The following is a 17,252-nucleotide window of genomic DNA, read 5'->3' on the forward strand; positions in this document are numbered from 1 at the left end:
TGACCCATGCTTGTTATGTTGGGAGCTAGAGGCCTGGTTATTAGCATTGTGTGTAGTGGCTTCTGGGTGTCTAGACTGACATCAAGGCCAGGACTTTTTGCATTGCCCCAGGGAAACACTGAAGTTCACAGTGTAAGGTGTGGTGGAGGGGTGGTCTGGCTGCTTCAGGGTTTTGCCTCTGAGCCCCTAGGCTAGAGCTCAGGCAGGTTTAGGTGCTGGTTGCCAGGGCCACACTGGTGTCTCCAGATTCCCCTGATTGTGTGAAGGCACACCTGGGGTTCTGGTGTTAGCACTTGCTGGATCTACCCCCCTGGGGTTCAGGATCTCTTGCTGGTAGGCTGAGATGGGGCTTGTTGGAATGCCTCCCACCCTTCACTTTAGCCTCAGCATAGTCACAGCCACATCCTTCCTCTAGATTTCCAAGCCTGCCACTGGTTCCACTATTTCAGGATTTTACAGTGGGGCAATATTTTCTGGGTTTTCAGGGTCAGCAAGGCAGATTAGAGCAGCTAGAGTTTACTCCACCATCTTGGCTCCCAGAAGTTCAGATAGGTGTTTTTTTTTCTTTTTGGAGGGGGGGAGCAGGGCAATTGGGGTTAAGTGACTTGCCCAAGGTCACACAGCTAGTTATGTATCTGAGGCTGGATTTGAACTGAGGTCCTCCTGACTCCAGGGCCAGTGCTATATTTACTGTGCCACCTAGTCACCCTGAGGTAGGTGATTTTTAAACATCCAGGCTGTGGGTTGATAGCCCCAGGAGTTGTTGCCGCTGCCACAGGTGTTACACTTGTTTCTTACCCAGCTCCAACATATCCCCTATCCAGTGGTGAGAGGTCTAGGAATCACCCCTGTGGTTGGTAAATCAGCTGGCCTGGGCTCACTCTGGCTCCATGCTGGTGCAGCCCCTGTGCTCCACACTCTGTGTTCCTCTTGCCCAGCCCTACATCCACACTTTCCTGAACTGGAAATCTGCCACGCTCCATCTCCCAGTGGATCCTGCCACTCTAAAGTCCATTCAGATTCACTTTTTAGAGGTTATTGAAGGAATTCACAGAAGAGTTTGGGTGAGTTCCTACTTTCACTACGCCATTTTGGCTCAGCCCCCTTGGCCTCATTCTTTAATGAATTAGAGTATGGATCAACGTTATGATAATACAGTGACTTGGATATCCATGTCCCACTGCTAGGTAATCCTTCCCAATAATGGGGAACTGACTGCAATCATTTAAGGTCAGATGCCTTACTCTGAGGCCAAATTTGTAAGAAATGGCATCACTGCTCAAATCCTCTTTGGTTCACACTCTGTGTGCTATCTCTCAGTTTAAGAACCAACATGGAGGACACTAAAGGATACCAACACACACCACATAAGCTCCTGACTTCTCCTCCCCAGTAGCAGAACAGCCAGGGCTACACACAAGAAAAAAGAAGACTGTAGGGGAAAACCTGATACCACCACAACTGATCCCTTGCAATTTCTGGGAGACAGTCTTACCAATTACTTCCCCACTTTCTCATACACTGTACTTTAACTCACATATAGATTGAACAAGTATGATTAGGGTACACCAGAGCTGAAAGGAATGCAAAGTTAATTTAAATGTCCTTTGGGTCTTGGTTGAATCCTTGATACCATCTTTAGTATACAATCTTGCTTGGGCTCCTCTGCCCTTGTGCTCACTAATAATACTATGATGACCATCTCAGTACACAAGCCCAGTTAAGTTTCTCCACCACATTTTTACTTTCTAATATGAGACATAAAGACAATGAGACAGGAATCCATATTGGAAAGGGGATATGAAATAGTCTCTTGGTTGTAAAGGGAATCAATAAGAGTTGTCATCATTGTTGTTGTTATTATTGTTGCTGTTCCTCTATTCTTTGTGACATGATGAACCATACTGTCCATGGGGTTTTCTTGGTAAAGATACTGGAGTGGTTTGCCATTTCCTTCTCCAATGGATTAAAGCAAACAGGGGCTAAGTGACTTGTCTAGGATCACACAGCTAGTGTCTGAGGCCAGATTTGAACTCAGGTCTTCCTGAATCCAGATCCACCTCTGTATCTACTAAGTAACCTAGTTGCCTCCTAAATAAGATAAGATAAATAAGAGGATTAGTAGTAAGATTTAAACTCTTAGAGTTTTGGATGGACCATTTTGTTCTTGCTTTTTTATCCTCAGTGCACAAAATAGTTCTGACACAAAGCAGGAACTTAATAAATGCTTGTCGTATTGAATTGCATTGATGAACTTACAGGAGGTAAGTCTTTGGGACTCTGGTTGGGTTTTCCTATGTAATTAATTAATTAATTAATTAATGGACAAATGGATGGATGAAAACAGCATTACTAAGCATCTTCTATGTGCTAAGCACTGTGCTAAACACTGGGGATACAAACAGATAAAGCTAAATAGTTTATATTCTCAGGTAATTTGCCCTCTAAAAGGGAGACAAAACATAAAAGGAAGGGCATATAAAAAGGTCCAGAAGTTGGGTCAGCTAGGTGGCACAGTAAATACAGCACTGGCCCTGGAGTCAGGATAACGTGAGTTCAAATCTGGCCACAGACACTTGACAATTACTAGCTATGTGACCTTGGGAAAGTTACTTAACCTTGATTGCCACACCTCCCCCTCCTAAAAAAAATGTCCAGAAGTCCTAAAATGTAGCAGTGGTACTGATGGTAAGGCTAATAGGTTCTTAATTTACTTATGTAGGTAAGGCAGATCTTGGGAGGCATTAGCAAAGAAAATGGCAAGAACTGGTGGTCCTCCATTTTATCAGAAGGAATGGAGTTGACTCCTATCTCATGCAAACCCTCTGAGCAGTCAAGTAGCCCTGCCAAGGGGGAAGTGATAGGGGCAGTGCAACTCCACTGGTGTTATTCTTCATAGTCAGCCATACTAGAAGAGTTTTGGGACAGTCCAGGCAAGGGGACGAGAAAAGCCAAGAGCAAAGTGCATGCCTGGTGGTGAGAGCTCTTCTCATCACCCAGCTATCCTGAATAAGTGTTGGTATAGCCCTAGATTTGGAGAGAACACAAGGGTAGAAATCAAGGAAGATAGGGCATCCTAAGTAGAGACAGCTATTCTTAATGTCTGGCCCTGCTCATTGACTATCTCATTAATAAGCCTAGGGAACATCTACTGCAATAGGCTCTAAAAATAACTGATTAAGGACAAGGACATCAACTTAAATCATAGGATCCTAGACCTAGAAATGGAAGAAACCTTAGAGGTCATTAAATCCAACCCCTCATTTTATAGATAAGGACAATGTGACCTTGAGAATTAAGTGACCTAACCATGTTAAATTACTAAATGTCTGAGACGGAATTAGAAACTAGGTCTTCCAGACTCCAAGTCCAGTAACCAATATTTAGTACACCGAGTTAATTAGTTTAGGCTCTTATAGATCAACTGGAGATGGATTAATAAGCATTGACTATTACAGGTTGGAACTATATATCCTTTAGCCTGAGGCTCTTTTTTAAGCTGTCAGTTGCAGTCTTTACTTGTCAGAAAGCTCCTACAAGAGCTGAACAGTTTGGAGAACAGCAGAAACAAGAGTGGAGCTGGGTCCTAGAGTATGGGAAAAACTATGCATGGGTATGGATTCCCCATTGGAAGCAAATACTAACTACCTTGAGGCAACATTGGAGTTGCATCTGCTCTCACCCAGTCCAAGCTGAGAGTTCCTGTCACTAGTCATAGCGCGGAAGCAGTAGAACCCTTCAGCCTGAGAGATGGCAGATATGGAGAAAGGACACATAGCCCAGTGCAAAGTTCCTGAACCTTACCCTAGGCTACCATATAGAGGAAAGGGCATTTCTCATTTCTTATACAGTACTGACTTCCTGGAGTGTTCAGAAACTCAACTCAGCATCCTACTGAAATAAGTTCTTCACTAGCTCTAGCTACTTGGGAAGAAGGGGATACCAGAATCTAGACTTCTAGGGAGAAGAGAGAGTATTTATTGCTATTACAAGTCTCTTCGTGAGAAGACAATTGTACATACGGTCCCAGAACTGAAGGAACAGCAAGAGAATGAACCAGGACATATGGGAGCAAATGACTTTGACTTTGTTGTCTGCCACTACTGTTATTCAGAGAATTCATATATAGCCTGGTAAGTTCTAGGACAATCCAGGAAAGAGGCAGCACTTCTTAAACTTTGGGTCTCAACATCATATGGGATCACAAAGTAATTTGGCAACAATAAAAGCTTTCTAAACATGCAATGACCAAAAATAATAATTTTGCTTCTCTGCCCAAGAGAATGATTTTTGTTCAGGAAAGGACAGAACAAAGTGAATAATAGCTCACTGAAACCCCAGATAAGTAGAGAAGAGAGTAAGGGATCATCTACCTGATGGTATAACCTTTGAGGGCTTAGACCACCACGAAGCTGGATGTCTATAAATATGCCTGGGGTGAAAGTGGAAGCCACCCAAATACCATGGTGTAGCCTCTTTAGCAACCACAAGTTCATGTCAATTCTGAAGGGAATCCAAACCACAGAATAGTGCTATGAATTGGAGTGGGTATATAAGAGCCCTGGGGCCTTAACAAAAAAGAAAATTGCCCCCCTGTGCTATCTCTCCGATGGCGGCCACTGCTGGGGCCATGGCAAAGCAAGAGCAGATCCTGCTGCTCGACCTACCCACAGACCTCAAATTTAAAGGCCTCTTCACAGATGTAGTCAGTACAAATCTTAAACTTTGAAATCCATAAGACAGAAAAGTATGTTTCAAAGTGAAGACGACAGCACCTCATCAGTACTGTGTGAGGCCAAACAGTAGAATTATTGATCCAGGGTCTACTGTAACTGTTTCAGTAATGCTGCAGCCTTTTGACTACGATCTAAATGAGAAGAGTAAACACAAGTTTATGAACAGACGATTTTTGCTCCATCAGACACTTCAGATATGGAGGCTGTATGGAAAGAAGCAAAACCTGATGAACTGATGGATTCCAAATTGAGATGTGTATTTGAAATATCCAATGAAAATGACAAATTGATTGATATGGAACCTAGCAAAGCTCTTCCACTGAATGCATCTAAACAAGATGGACCTATGCCAAAACTGCATAGAGTTTCACTCAATGATACTAAAACAAGAAAACTAGTGGAAGAGTGTAAAAGATTTCAGGGAGAAATTATCAGAAGAAAACTGACACCTGAGAGATAAAGGTTTAAGTCTCAGAAAGGTAGCACATGCAGATAATTTTGGACCAAGCTCAGCCATGTCTTTCAGAAAGAATGTCACCAGTCCTCTTCCTTCACTTCTTGTTGTAATTGCAGCCATTTTCATTGGATTCTTTCTAGGGAAATTCATCTTGTAGAGTGAAGCATGCAGAGTACTGTTTCCTTTTTTTTCTTGACCAGAAAAAGATTTGTTTACCTTCCGTTTCATTGGTAGTATGGCCCACAGTGACCATTTTTTTGTGTACAGCTTCATAATAGGCTTTGCCTTTAATGATCTCTCATGGTTAAAAAACAAACTGTTCAGCTACTGGACAAATTGTATATTATCAGATCATCAATAGCAAGTGTCAGTTGCACATTCAGTCCTTCATGAAATTCATAAATAAAGAATTGTTCTTTAAAAAAAAAGAAAATTAGCTACACTGGTTATGTAAGGGATATTAAAATAGTTTCTATTCTTTACATTTTCTATGGAGGTGATATAAAGACTGTCCTATATCTAGAATCACAAGATCATAGAATTTAGAGTTGGAAGGGACCTCAGCAATCTTCAAATCTAATTCATACGCAAAAAGGAATCCCCCAATATGAAGAGTGTTCATTCACCCGCTGCTCATTCAGCCTTCAGTGAGAAGATGCTCATTACTTCCTCAGGAGCTGGAGACTATACACACACACACACACACACACATATTTATATATATATATACATATATATGTGAAACTATATTTACATTTCTATTACAATACTCCCCAAAGGAATAGGGGCAAAATCAGCCTAAGAGATTTAGGGGTGGGGGCACCCCCAATGCTAAACTCAGTACATCTATGACAGAATTTGGAATGTTGATCAGGGGTTACAGTTGCAGTAAACAATGCAAAAAAAAATTCTCATTTGCTAAATAAACCTAGAACACGAGACCTCCATGACCTATGGGTCCTTATTTTTCTCACCTGCATAGGGGTCAGATTTATCCCATGGTATTTGTAGGGCTAAGGTTATAACTGAAGGTTAAATGACCCCATCTGGAGAAATTCTAAGGAAACTCAGTAAGTGATTACATGCAGATAGACTAGTTCAGCATCACCATGCTAACTGCCTACAAAAATGTTCTTTCCAGGAAACCTAACAAGATAGAACCATCAGGAAGATGGAGGAGTAAAGGCAAGAACTTGCCTTAATTCTCCTCCAAACCCCTCCAAATACCTTTAAATAATGGCTCTAAACAAATTCTAGAGTAGCAGAATACACAAAAAGAGGGAATGAAACAAGTTTCCAGTCAAGACAACTTAGAAAGTTGACAGGAAATGTCTGTTGTAGCAGGGTCAGAGAGAGGCACAGTCCAGCACAGGCCACACTAGAGCAGGCCATGCCAGCACATGGGCTTCAACAAACCAGGAGCAAGCTTTAGGGTGATTGAATCAGTGGCAACAGTGGCAGTTTCCAGACCTCTCAAACCGCAGGTACCAAAGACAACTTGGAAGGTTGGCAGGAAAGGTCTGTCACACCTTGGTGAGAATAAAGAACAATTCAGTGCAGGCTGCTCAACATACACCCCAGACCCAGCAAAACAGGAGCAGGCCTTGAGAGTTACCAGATCAGTAGTGGCAACAGCTACTTCCACAGCTCTAGCAACAGATGGTAAGGGGGTCAAACAATTGGTCAGAAGGAGATGACATGGTTCTCTTGCTAGCACTCAGGCAGGACTCTTGTTTTGCCCATAGTTAGATGTGGGTCACAGTCTTAGGTGGCAGTCCCAGGGTGAGGAGGAGAATCAATTCACCAGAGCTTGTGGCCACAGTGGAACAGGGACTTTCTTCATAGTTACATGGCAAAAAAGAGTGCTTGCAGTCATTCACAGACCAGAGAACAGGCCAGGAAAGGGGTAAACAACTCTCCTTAGAAAATATCACCTTGGAAAAACTGAAAACTTACAGGTCCCTACAAGTATCTCTGAAAACAGTTGCACAAAACCCCTAAAGCTTGGGACAGTGTACCCTGGAAACAGAGCTCTACCTTACCAAAGAGTTAAAAGTTAATAATAGGCTGGGAAAATGAGCAAACAACAGAAAAAATTCTGACCACAGAAAGTTACTATGCTGACAAGAAAGATTAAAACACTCAGAAGACAAAAAAGTCAAAGCTCTTACATTCAAAGCCTCCAAGAAAAATATGAATTGGTCTCAGGCCATAAACAAGCTCAAAACAGATTTTGAAAATCAAGTAAGAGAAGTAGAGCAAAAATTGGGAAGACAAATGAAAGTGATGCAAGAAAAAAAATGAAAAACAAGTCAACAGCTTGGTAAAGGAGACACAAAAATACTGAAGAAAATAACACTTTAAAAAACAAACTAGGCTAAAACAAACTCCTCCAATGAGGAGAAGTATTCTTTGAAGAGCAGAAGTGGCCAAATGGAAAAAGAGGCACAAAAATTCACTAAAGAAAAAGCTCCTTAAAAAGTATAATTGCCCAAATGGAAAAGGAGGTATAAATGTTCACTGAAGAAACTAATGCTTTTAAAAATCAGAATTTAGCAAATGGAAGCTAATGACTTTATGAGGAATAAAGAAACAAAACAAAACTAAAAGAATGACAAAACAAAAGACAACATGAAATATCTCACTGGAAAAACAACTGACCTGGAAAATAGATCCATGAGAGGACAATTGAAAATTATTAGACTATCTGAAATCCATGATTTTAAAAAAGTGCTTAGACATCATCTTCAAGAAATTATCAAGAGAAATTGTCCTTGATATTCTAGAATCAAAGGGTAAAATAGAAATTGAAAGGATCTACCGATCACCTCCTGAAAAAGATCCCAAAATGTAAACTCCTACAAATATTACAGTCAAATTCAAGAGCTCCTAGGGAAAGTAGATAATATTACAAACAACCAAAAAGAAAGAATTTAAATATTGTAGACCCACAGTCAAGATAACACAAAATTTAGCAGCTTCTACACTAAAGCATCAGAGGACTTAGAATATGATATTCTGGAAGGCAAAGGAGCTAGGATTATATCCAAGAATCACCTACCCAGAAAAACTGAGTATAATCCTTCAGGGGGAAAAAAATGGAAATTCAATGAAATAGAAAACTTTCAAGCATTCTTGAGGAAAAGACCAGAGAAAATTTGACTTTCAAATACAAGACTCAATAGAAAAATAAAAAGGTAAACAAGAAAGGGAAATCAATATGGTGAAACTGTTTACATTCCTACATGGGAAGATAATACTTGTAACTCATAAAAACTTTCTCATTATTAGGGAAGTTAGAAGGAATACATGTAGACAAAGAGCACAGGTTTGAGTTGAATATGAAGAGATGATATCTAAAAAATATTTTTATTTTTTATTATTTATTATTATAGGAATATTGTGGCCAAATTCCAGAGTTCCCAGGTCAAAGAGAAAATACTGCAAGCAGCCAGAAAGAAACAATTTGAGTATTATGGAGTTGCAGTCAGGATAACACAAGATTTAGCAGTTTTTACATTAAGGGACTGGGGAACTTGGAATATGGTATTCCAGAGGTCAAAGGAGCTAAGATTATATCCAAGAATCACCAACCCAGCAAAACTGAGTATAATATTTCGGGAGAAAAAATTAACATTCAATGAAATATAAGACTTTCAAGCATTCTTGATGAAAAGACCAGAGCTGAATAGAAAATATGACTTTCAAATATAAGACTCAAGAGAAGCATGAAAAGGTAAACAAGAAAGATAAATCATAAGGGACTAATTGAAGTTGAACTGTTTACATTCCTACATGGAAAGATGATATTTTATATTCATGAGACCTTTCTCACTATTAGGGTAGTTGAAGGGTTAGTAGTTACACACACACACACACACATATGCATATACATACATACATACATATGTATATATACATACATACATATACACATATAGACAGGGGGCACAGGCTGAGTTGAATATGAAGAGATGATATCTAAAAAATAAAATTAAACAGTGAGAGAAGAACGTATTGGGAGAAGGAAAAAGGAAGAAGGAGAATGGGGTAAATTATCTCACATAAAAGAGGCAAGAAAAAGCTTTTACAAGGGAGGGGAAGTGAGGGGGAATAAGTGAAACTTACTCTCATTGGATTTGGTTTAAGAAGGGAATAACATACATGCTCATTGGTATATGGAAATTTCTCTTACCCTGTAGGAAAGCAGGGGAGAAGGGGATAAGAGAGGAGGAAAGACAGAAGGGAAGATAAAAGGAGGGGTAATCAGAAGCAAACACTTTTGAGGATGGATAGGGTTAAAGGAGAGAATAGAATAAATGGGGGTGGGATAGGGTGGAGGGAAATATAGTTAACCTTTTACAACATGACTAGTGTGTAAGTGTTTTGCATGACTACATATATATAACCTATATCAAACTGCTTGTGAGGATGGGTGGGAAGGGAGAAAGGGAAAGAATTTTGAACTCAAAGTTTTTAAAATGAATGTTTAAAATTGTTTTTACATGCAACTGGGAAATAAGATATACAGGCAACAGGGTATAGAAATCTATCTTGCCCTACAGGAAAATAGAAGGGAAAGGTATAAGAGATGGGGGAGGGGAGTGATAGAAGGGAGGACAGTTTGGGATAAGAGGTAATCAGAATGCACACTGTCTTGGGCTGGGAGAGAGGAGATGTGGGGAGAAAATTTAGAACTCAAAATCTTGCGGAAGTGAATGTTGAAAACTAGAAACTAATTAATTAAGAAAAAAAAAACAAAAACAAAAAGTTTGGGGCAGAAACAGCAATTTTGTTACCGTCTTGCTGTTTTTAAAACATGCTTTTAAAAAACAAACTGTACCTAATATAAGTTCACAGTTTCATATATTATATGATTCACTTTTTTGTTCTTCTTTGGAATGTTTGCTTTTGTTGACAGCTATTAAGTTCATAATAAAAAAGAATCTTTAAAAAATGATGAGCCGGATGGTCTGAGAAAAAGCTGCAAAGATTTGTGTGGGTTGATACAAAGTGAAATGTATTGTGTACAAAGCAACAGCAGTATTGTAAGATGATCAGCTGTGAATGGCCTAGCCATTCTCAGCAATACAAGGATCCAAGACAACTCTGAAGGACGTATGATGAAAAATGCTATCTATTTCCAGAGAAAGAACTAATGGTGTCTGAATACAGATTGAAGCATACTTTCTTTTAACTTTGTTTTTCTTGAGGGTTTTTTTTTTTGGTCTCTGTTTTCTTTCACAACATAACTATTATGGAAATGTTTTTGCATGACTACACACATATAAGCTCTACTGAATTGTTTCCCTTCTCAATGAGGTGGGATGGTAAGGGAAGAAGGGAGAGAAAATGGAGCTCAAAGTTTTTAAAATGGATGTTAAAATTGTTTTATATGTAAATGGAAAAATAAAATATTAATTTAAAAAAAAATAAAGAACAACCAGGAACACAGCCTCTAGACCTGTCTAGTATTAATTCCTAAAATATAAATGCTAAAGTCCCACCAAAACCCCAAAGTTAAGAAGCAGCAATTCTATGACTGTGGCATCTACATAACAGAAGTCATCTAGTACTTGTTTACCCATTCTTTAACAGTGACAGTCTCACAAATAAAACCTTTTTTTCTAGTTAATTAAAATATTAAGCTAGACGGAGAGAGAAGTGTTGTTTATGTCAGATTTCTGTGGTACAATGTTTTATTCCTTTTGAATTCCTGGCTGTTAATGGCATAGGCACTGATACTGCACTGATGGGCTCATCAAAGTCAAGCTTGGATTAATAAAATTATTCCCACTCCTTCAGAGCAACTAAACCTGAAAGGATTGTATGTGAGCCATCCAAGCATCATGCAGAACTTGTGGCAAGGCAGCTGTGACCATCAGAAGAAAATAGTTTGACGGAATGGACCTATTTGCCTATGATCTGTAAGAACCAATAGATGGCCACTATATATTTCCAGTAATCATTTCTATGGACCTGGCCACTTTGTCTCATGGAAGGCATTCAAGAATACCACCATTGCAGTGTAGGTGATCCATTCCTTCATTTTTTGTATGTGTATCTTTTTGGAGGGGGGAAAGAAGGGCAGTTGGGGTTAAGTGACTTGCCCAAGGTCACACGGCTAGTAAGTGTTAAGTGTCTGAGGCAGGATTTGAACTAGGGTCCTCCTCACTCCAGCGCCCGTGCTGCAGCAAGCTGCTCAATGTCTAGCACTGTGGTCAGAGATGTGAATGAGAATGAACCAGGCCATGTGGGTAGTTCAAGGAAGAACTCCATTTATTGATTCTTTGGACAAGGTTTTTATAGAGCAATGAGACAAAGGAATAGGACTCCAGTTTTCTTATTGCTTATTTAGTACAGGAGGTTTAGATAGTCTGTTATATCCTGGAAGTAGCACAGAATAGTCTAATAGGGATTTAACATGGAGGTGACTAAAATCCTAGGGTAGAGCCTTTGATCAATAGTGGGATAATTCCTTTCATATGCGGGTACATCTCAAAGGATACTCTCAGAAGTTGACTTCAAAAAAGAAGCCATGGTCACCAAAAGTATCTTTTTTTTTTTTTTTTTGGATCAGACCACTCGGGAATTATCTGAGTGCTGGATCAAGTATTTGGGCTTTCCACACCTTGCTCTATTCACTGAACCACCTAGCTGCCCCAGATCCATTCCTTCTTACCCTGTGGTGAGATGCATATATTCTCTGACCCAGGCAAAAAAAAAGAAAAACTATAGTCACTGGTTCAGGTCAAGGTTGTCTTAGAAAGACGGAATCCAATTGTGGGGTTGCCATGGTCCTCATGTGCTACAGTGGATTGGAGATTATCGGGCTGTGGTCACGTGTTCACTGAATCACACACAGGTCAGCAGGCTATATGTCACCTTAGCTTACAGACTGAGGCAAAAAGATCCCAGATCACACTTTTACTCAAGTATAGATGAAAAAAAAGACTAGGGAAACAAGCCACTCAGGACACTGGCAATATTTTCTGTAACAGTTTTATGGTGGTTCTGCTTCAATAACATGCTGTCCTAATAATGTGGCACTTCTAAAGCTTTTTATATATGCCATCTCATTGGACCTTAAGTAGGAAAGTCAGTACTACAGGTATTGTTACTCCCATTTTACAGATAAGGTTCAGGAGAAAAAGTGACTAGTCCAAAATTACACAACCAGAAAGGGCTGAAAGTAGTCTTTGAAGCCACATCTTTCCTGAGTCCAAGTCAGTGTTCTCTCACTATACCACAGAGATTTCTTTTTTATTTTTAATAGTATTCAACACATCAGGGAAGAAATTGGAGACAGATAAGCCAGTTAGAATTCTATAACAGATTTGAAATTATTCTAAGAAAATGATACAAATGTCCCTACCTTTTGACCCAAAGATACAGCTAAGCATATATTCCCAAGGAGCTCAAAAAATATTTAAAATAAAGCTTGCATATACACCAAAGTATTTGCAACAGTACTTTTATAGTAGCAAAGAACTGGAAACAAGGTAGATTTGGGGAATTGCCGAACAAATTGTTGTCTGTCCTTCGTTCTCAAAGAGGCCAAATGACATCATGAGCATGAAGTGGATGAGTAAAGCAGAGCTGCACAAAGTCATGAGCCTCACTCTCTTCTCCACAGTCTGCTTCTTTGATATTACTTGAAAAAAAATTCTCCATGTCACAACTCCTGGCTGTCCCCCATGCCTAAAATATTCTCCCCATCTCATCTCTACCTCTATGCTTCCCTGACTTCTTTCAAGGCCCTACTAAAATCCCACTTTCTATAAGAAGTCTTTTCCAAGCATCTTTAATATTAATGCCTTTCAGGGCGGCCAGGTGGCTCAGCGAGTAAGAGCACCATCAAATTAATACTATAACTTCTTATACATAATCATTCAATCGTTTGAATGTTGCCTGTCTCCCTTAGACTGTGAACTCCTTGAGAGCAGGAATTTTCTTTGTCTTTTACCTTTCTTTGTAACCCCAGAACTTTGCATAATGCTTGCCACATTGTAGATGGTTACAGGTGAAGATAACTTCTGTTTCCTGTCAGCTTACAGTGTGATAATTTAATTATTTATTAAATGACTTTTAAATTGGCTGCCAAGTCAGAATTGAGTGTGCATGCAAAACGTTACAAGAGAATAATCTCTTGTTTTCTTCCCTGGAAGCTTTCAAGTAAGAACTGCTATGGGCCCTTGAGTGCAGTAGATTAATCAAACCTCAACTTCCATTAGGCTGCCAAGTGTCTGTGAACATATAGTACTTCTGTTTTGTTTTGTTTTGTTTTTAAACAGATGTGTTTATTCTTTTAAGATCTTAGTTGAATAGTTATCTGGAGAAAGAATGGACAAGGTTACAAACTTGTAAACCCTGAAAAGTAGGAAGAGAAGGCCCTGGTAACGAGAGCTGGAAAGAGTCTGCAAGAAGCTGTAGCAGCTGAGCCTAGTAAGGAAGAATCCTTCAGGGATGACCTGCTTGACCCAGGTCATCAGTAAATCTGCCAGGCAGATGAAAAACCATGTCCTGTAAGCGAGGAAAGAGTTCATTCATCAATTATGACATACCCAGAAGTGAACTTGGTGGAGAACCTATAAAAGGGGAAAAAGTTCCCAGAGCCAAAAGGTACTTTTGGTACACATGTTCTCTACATATGTATGCACCGTTGTATTTTAAGCTTGAACCCACTCTCCAGGGATTCTGCAGTCAAAAACTACCAAGATTTTGATGGGGTGGTAGATATGAATAGCATCAACCTCAAAGGAAGAGATGTTTCTTACTGCGTGATGAAGAACGAGGGAGAACCTGGAAGTGACAATGAGGAGCAAGGAATATTCCAACTCCCTTACCTTGACCAGTAAGCAAAGGAGAATGAGTGAAGGTACAATCAAATACTGGAAAGGGTATCTAGGTAGGCCGTGTCATCAAGGAGAAGCCAGATTTCAGTAACAGTTAGTAAATGGCAGGAATGGGAGAGGAATAGATTTAAGATGAAGGGAAGTTTGTTGCCTATAAAACAGGTATTCCAGAGGGCACAGTGGAAGGGTTGGCTCAAGTTAGGATGAAACTTTGGAATGGGACTGTTCTTGGGAGTGGGACTGAGGAATCAAGTGGCAGGGGATATGAAATGAGGTTTAAATGATCTACAGGCACACGTTGTTAGTGGGATATGAAGGGTATAACCAGATGTGAGAATATTCATCATTTAATGGAGGTGTGGCACCACTCCTCTACTCTCAAAGGACAGGTACAGCAGGAGATGGGAGGCCTGAAACTGAAGGGAAGGTTGTTCTTTGCAATTGAGGCTCTCCACATCCCAGTGCCCAATGCAGACACAGCCCTTGGAGTATGGGCAGTATGCACTGCCTGCTGGCATAAAAAGAAAAATTTGTGATAATTCATAGTAGAGGGGATTTGTCCCTCCAGTTCATGAAATATGCAGGTATCTTTGACTATTTCCTTTTGGTCTACTATGTAGTGATGAAAAGTTGTTTTATTGGCTGCTGAGTATATATACAAAAAACTCATTAGCTCTCTCCTTGATAGCTTTTGAGTGAAAAGAAACAAATGCTATAAACCTACGTGGCTGACTCTATGCTACTGCCAGCTGCATTATCTTTCCATCCAAACCATGTGGCCATGAACCCTAGCTGCTTCTGTTTCTTCCATCACCATTTGGTCATTTTTCCTGATCTTAAACAAACTAGAATGAATGTCAGAGACAGGACAGACGAGGTTATAATATTGTGATCTTCAAAAGGTTGAAAGTGTTATGCCAAAAGACCAGCAATTGGAGTCCATAGTAGAATTTGCCAGTAAAAGCAGTAGCTAAATCCAGTGAGCAGCAAATGAGGAGTAATATGCTTGACCCTGCCAGATTTGGATCAACACAGTTTCCCAGTAAGCTGACAGTAATGTGAGTTGGGAAAGTGCAACTATACAATTGCAGCTTCTCCTACTCATCAAACGGAGAAATTCCATTAAAGGCATCCTAAAGTTGTTTCATTCCCCAGTAGCTGCTTGTCCTGAAAGCAGGGAAAGGATATAAAACCATTCCTAAATGATATTCAACTTATAACATCCAGTGGGACCAATCACTAAATGAAGGATCAAGAACTTCAGATCCAACATGGGACTCCTCCTTTTGGTGGAAAGATATGGTCTTGGAACTCACTGGCAACAGAAGCTCCTATGGTGGGTGAATTTCTATTTAAAGGCCTTTCAACTGCAACTTGCAAGGAGACTGGCCACGACTATAGAGTAGGAGGAAGCTGTGTGACAATGCTGTCCTCCACAATTATTCCAACAACAATTCAGAACATCAGATGAAGTAATGATTGGGAAATCTAAGGAAGAAACAGAATAAATATTTTTTCTAGTCAAAGGAGCAGGAATAGGAGCCAGCTGGCGGCTATTTCTCTAACCCCAGAGCTAGGTTGCAGATCCAGTGTCAACTTAGGAGAAAATCTGAATTTGAGCACTGGACTGACTTGTAACAAGGATCCAGCAATTCCAGCGCACTGACCTGAGACCCAGCAAACAACAATCGTAAGTCACTGGCTTCAGACTAAGGTTGTATATTCCGCTTCTAACCCGTCTAACATCTCTGCAATTGAGGAACCAGAACACAGAGTTCAGATCAAGTGATAGTCTGCAATTCTAACCTACAGGACCTTCCAGGTAAGTGACAGGGTAGGAGAGCAATAGCAGTCTACTGGAACACCAACCAGGAACAAGCATATAGTTGAGTTTCCCAGATCCAAAGAAGGATCAGAAACTTGTAAAACTCACGTTAAGAAGGGAAGCAATCAGACTTTGTCCTACATCAGACCTCTGAGGATGCACTGAAAGTTTACAGGTACTTGGCCTGACCCTTTAAAAACAAAGCACTCAGTACCAAGCAAAGATGTCAGAATGCCTGAATCTGTGGTACAGAGCAGTTGCATCAGCCTTCTGTAGTGTGCAAACAAGAAAATAATACACTGAAAATGCAAGTGAAAAAAAAAAAAAACGAAACAAACTACAAATACACACAAAAACCTTCCAGGTAGAAGAGTCCATAACCTTAAATAGTTGCCTTGGACATTGACAAGTTCAGTGATTTGCCTATGGTACACTGCTAATTTGTGTAAGACAGAACGTGAGTTCAGATCTTTCAGACTCCAATACTGGCCCTCTATTACAATTGGATCTATTATCCAACCTTTATTTAGAGAAAGCATTGTTGCTGTGGAAAGAAATGGGCATCAGAAGAAACCTGGATTCAAATCGAGCCTCTGACACCCCTCTGGAACATTTTCCTCCTCTCTAAAATAGCAGAAATTAATAACACCTATCTCAATGACATGGAGTTCCAGAATTTGGGAACGAATTCCTACTTTCCCATTTACTGTCTTTGGAACCTTAAGCAAGTCCCTTTAAACCTTTTTGGACCTGTTTTCTCTTCTGTAAAAAGGAGGTAGTTGGAGTTCATGGTGCAGTATGATAGAGCTGGGCCTGGAGTAAGAAAGATCTGAATTCAAATCCAGCCTCAGATTAATTAGTGGCTGTGTGACCCTGTGCAAGTCATTTAACCTGTTTACTTCAGTTTCATTTGTAAAATGGGGCTGTGAGGATCAAATGAGATAAAAATTGTAAGTGCTCAGCACGGTGCCTGACACACAGTAGTTGCTATATTAATATTAACACTTATTATTTTAATTATTAGCCTCTGGCTCTATGATCATAAGGCATGTAAAATGCTTTGCAAACCTTTAAGTGCTACATAAATATCATCTAGTAGTGTTCTACTGGATGATTTTCGTCACCTCACTGAGTGAGGTAAGCAGAAGCACGTCCTGGAAAAGGAGGTAAACTGAGGTACTCCCATTTCCGTGCTCGTGGGGCAGATTTCAGACAGGGCAGTTGGAGCAGCAGGAGCGACCTCAGAAGTAAAGGCAGGGCCCTGGGGCGGCGTGGGCGGGACCACGTGCGGGATCCGGGGGCCACGATTTTCCCTCCCCAGGCACCAAGACGTTCGGCTAAGGCAGAGAGCGCCGAGTGGAGGATGAGCTCGCTCGAGC

The 17,252-nt window shown here is 40.2% G+C and overlaps 1 pseudogene; it reads left to right on the forward strand.

Moving 5' to 3' along the window:
• The first annotated feature begins 4,609 nt into the window (after positions 1–4,609).
• LOC138173427 (vesicle-associated membrane protein-associated protein A pseudogene) lies at positions 4,610–5,467 on the forward strand (annotated as a pseudogene).
• The last annotated feature ends 11,785 nt before the right edge of the window (positions 5,468–17,252 follow it).

This window comes from Petaurus breviceps, unplaced genomic scaffold, assembly GCF_028583685.1.
Source record: "Petaurus breviceps papuanus isolate PSGF00001 unplaced genomic scaffold, PetGlider_PUasm1.0 582, whole genome shotgun sequence".
Classification (NCBI taxonomy): domain Eukaryota; kingdom Metazoa; phylum Chordata; class Mammalia; order Diprotodontia; family Petauridae; genus Petaurus; species Petaurus breviceps.